This window comes from Opisthorchis viverrini (genome assembly GCF_000715545.1).
Source record: "Opisthorchis viverrini unplaced genomic scaffold opera_v5_446, whole genome shotgun sequence".
Classification (NCBI taxonomy): domain Eukaryota; kingdom Metazoa; phylum Platyhelminthes; class Trematoda; order Opisthorchiida; family Opisthorchiidae; genus Opisthorchis; species Opisthorchis viverrini.
The window spans coordinates 256,301-260,532 of record NW_008752092.1 but is presented as its reverse complement, the minus strand read 5'-3'; positions in this window follow the sequence as shown (position 1 = coordinate 260,532).

Here is a 4,232-nt window from a genome sequence, read left to right as displayed (position 1 = left end):
AACAATCATACACAAATGTCGTTTTATTCTCCAGGAGCCATTTAGTGTAAGGCGTGTCTGCCTGTAGATATAAATGAGCACCGGCCTCCTGCGATGATACTCGAAGTGCGTTTCAGGAATTTCTGCGTTGAATTAATTTTTGCTGAGTATTCTTGACCAACCATGGTGGATATGTTCTTGAGTGAAAAGTGCTTCATTACTAGTCAGTGAAAGGGAATAACAGCTAGTCCTCCAGCGTCATTTGTGATCCCGCTGTGTTACTTCCACAATGAGTAGAACAATAATATCGTCGAGATATTTGAGGACGCTGACAAGGAGTTAAAAAGCTCCGCCTCCTGCGATGATACTCGAAGTGCGTTTCAGGAATTTCTGCGTTGAATTAATTTTTGCTGAGTATTCTTGACCAACCATGGTGGATATGTTCTTGAGTGTAAAGTGCTTCATTACTAGTCAGTGAAAGGGAATAACAGCTAGTCCTCCAGCGTCATTTGTGATCCCGCTGTGTTACTTCCACAATGAGTAGAACAATAATATCGTCGAGATATTTGAGGACGCTGACAAGGAGTTAGAAAGCTCCGGACGTGAATTTTTGAGATTTTGTACACAGGTGAGTTCCAAGTTCTTTAGCCGTTCGCGAACTTTGCATAAATCTGAATTGTGCAGCCTATATCAGAGATGGCCAGAATCCATATCAGCTTTACTTCAACTTGACATGAAAACTCACACAACGGCAACACTCATTATTTTCAATCGTGATACTCAGTGGCAGAGTTAAAATTTGAGCCTTTACCTAAAACGTGATTCGCATACGCGAAGTTGCTTGTGGCATCCATGTCCAACTCCAGCTCCCGCGTGCAGAATCTCTATCAAGTAAATGAGAGCGAACGTGATCACCATCCACCGAACGTGAGTGATCGAAGGCCAAGTCTAACAACCTGCGGTATGTGGATATTAGGATCAAGTTACCAGATGAATTTCTCCCTAGAATGTCAACTTCTGAGCGATGAGGACTGCGTAAATATGTCCTAACCCTCAAGTGAAAAGTTTAGTGCGATCGGTACTCAGTCTGCAAAGTTGAACACGTGGCTTTTTGGCCGAGATTGTGTGATTTTCACTCGGTTAGCAGATTGTGAGGGCGATCTTTCAACAAAAGATTTCACTCGGTTAGCAGATTGTGATGGCGATCTTTCAACAAAAGAATACCGAATCCTGTGCTAGAGTATTGCCTGATCCCTAAAGTGACGATTACTTGGTAGGAAATTTCACTATCCAGTGATAGTGTTCTTCTCCCGTGGGCGCTTTTGGTTTGATCTTAAAGTGAGGTGTTTCGTCAAATAATAAGTATGAGACACCTGTACAATGCTTCCCAGATTTTTTCTGTGGATTGGCTCCACTGACAAGATTGAAACATCCCCAACAAGCAAGCAGACATTTCTTCACGGGGGAAGTAGCCATTTGTGGCTAGTAGTGAAACATGAACAGTCACACTTAGTGCTCAGTTGACGCAGTGACACGTAACGGTTTGTGGGCTGTCCACAAATATTTGTTGAAGTACATGTGGGGCTGGAAGCTTACATAGACTGGACCCATACTGCAGTCACTAAAGAATACTTTGAACCCACTTAGTCAGACTTCGTATTGCTTTCCCAGTGACGAATGCAGAATATACTTCAGAATTTATGGCTGGAGTAGCCATTTGTGGCTAGTAGTGCAACATGAACAGTCACACTTAGTGCTCAGTTGACGCAGTGACACGTAACGGTTTGTGGGCTGTCCACAAATATTTGTTGAAGTACATGTGGGGCTGGAAGCTTACATAGACTGGACCCATACTGCAGTCACTAAAGAATACTTTGAACCCACTTAGTCAGACTTCGTATTGCTTTCCCAGTGACGAATGCAGAATATACTTCGGAATTTATGGCTGGCGAAGAACGTACCAACCCACAGTCCTGCGCTGTGTTGGTAATTAGAACACGCTTAAGGCCACGATGTTTTCGCAAGTTTCTTAGGGGAGTACCAGCAAAACAATTATAGTTCGAAAATGACTTTAATATGCACTGCGCGGTTTGATGAAAAACCAGGCTGATGAGTATTGGTAGCCTTGTGAGACCTATTAAACTCAAGGGATGTAATCATATTAAAAAAAGGCTTTTCTGTTTGTACTCCCAACAGCTTACATTAAATCGGGCAATCAAGTTATTGTAATTCATTGATTGGAAAACAATTTCAGTTACGAGATAACCTGCCAGTCTTTGTTTGCTGATTTCTCCCATATTCGGAAACCTATTTTGATGTGACACAATTGATCCAATTGATAAATTTGTCCCTCCGTGCTCTAACAGCGTACTCGTAGGGACAAAGCATGCATGGGCTTCTACTTATCATTCAGCAGTACATTATGGACGGCGTTATCATGTATTAATTCTTAGTGCTCTTTTCGATACCAACACTCACGATCCCCATATGTTACCAACAATCTCCAATCCAATCCGTTTTCCACAATAACGATGGTGTGTGGTTAGCTGATGTTGCATAAATAACGCTGCAGTTTCTGCTGCTTTTTACACGTCAACTGCTAAAATGCTGATTTTCACTTGCAATCACTCTCAAAAAACCACAGAATCGCCGTCAGTTCCTAGAGGAGATATGAGATTCTTCCGAAGCTTTGCTCTGAAACACGAAAATAATTAGAACATATATTCGACATCGGCGCATTTTCAAGCTACCGAATAACGCGTATGTCTCATATATGCCGAAGAGGAAGATCAACTGTACGCACAAATTTTACGAATGCAAAGGGGCTACACGTCAATTTTCAGTTGCTGGCACGTCCCAAAAACACACGATCATATTGCTCTGAATATAATACGAAGCGCAATAACTGTTGGAAAGTATTTCGTACTTTTAATTTTTTGAAGAAGTAATGTTTCATTTTGGCAGTCATTTTTGGAGCATCCTCCTGAACCTGCCCTTATTCGTGGAACACTTTTATTTTGGTCATTATTTTGTGCTCAGGAAATCAGAAAGGCAAGTTTCCTTTGTTTTGTTTGAACGCAAATAATACCTTTTCCACAGCAGCCCACATGATCAACTCGAGGAAACTGCTCTGATTTTATGCAGTGCTGAATGGTTTTTATTTGAGTTAATTCAGTAGTGTATCACTTGCACTTTGATTTGACTAATTTGAGTATTTACGCTCAGAGAGTACAACAAGTACCAGTGAACGTCTGCTCAAACGATGATGTTAGGAGGTCTCGTTGAATTCAGCTGAGACATTTTTCTATCAGTGAAGCTGGTTTGTGCCAAATACCTAAGAAATTCTGCATAGCATGTTGGTGGTGTTTTTTGTTCTTCATTGGCGCTAACCTCACGAGTTTTAGAGGTCCAAGGATGATCAAATACTTGCATTTGTTGCCGTCACGAAGAGACTAGACCTCACCGTGGTGCGACGGTTTGCGCACCTCAGCGATCCATTGAGCTATACTGGAGAGTGTCCCGTGACACTCACAGAGTCTCTCATACCAGGTTGGTCAATGGATAGAGGTCTGACGAACACAGTCTCCTGGCCCTCCAGGTTGGGGGTTGGAACAGGTGGCGACTTGTTCCGTAGAGATGGTAATACATTTACATTTCCCGTCAAACACCGCTGCCTTGCGGTTAGGCTTTTGAGCCAAAGGATTTGGTTGAGGACCCTAATCGTCCTCCTGTCTGAGTGTGGGCGTCCTGACAATATTCCAGCCCACATACAACCATGAATTACACGTACACAAATAAACTCATGCCACATCGGCCGTCGCGTGGTGCCATCAGCCGGGTCGCCTTAATTACTGCATACAGCAGGGCGGGTAAGCGAAAACATGCCACGGCTGACACCTCCCTTTTTCTCTCTCACATAGTTCTTCCCCTTCTCTCCACCCCATTAATAACTCTATCCCCGAAGGCTCAGCACTTAGGACCGATGGTTCCGTTGATCTCGTATTGGTTTTGCGCGCAACATCCACACTTCCCATGGCGCCAAAACCGTCCGACATCTTCAAGTCAAACTTCAAGCCACGACACACCTGGCCGCCTTCAATGAGCGCACTCTGAAGCAAGCAGGACAACAAGCTGCTCTTGCTCTCACACTGGACTCGCTTGGCATTGGTGTATGCTGTGTCTCAGAAACGAGAATTCAAGATGCAAGCACAGTGATTGAGTTAACCGCCCCGTCAGTCTCCACTCGCTTCCGT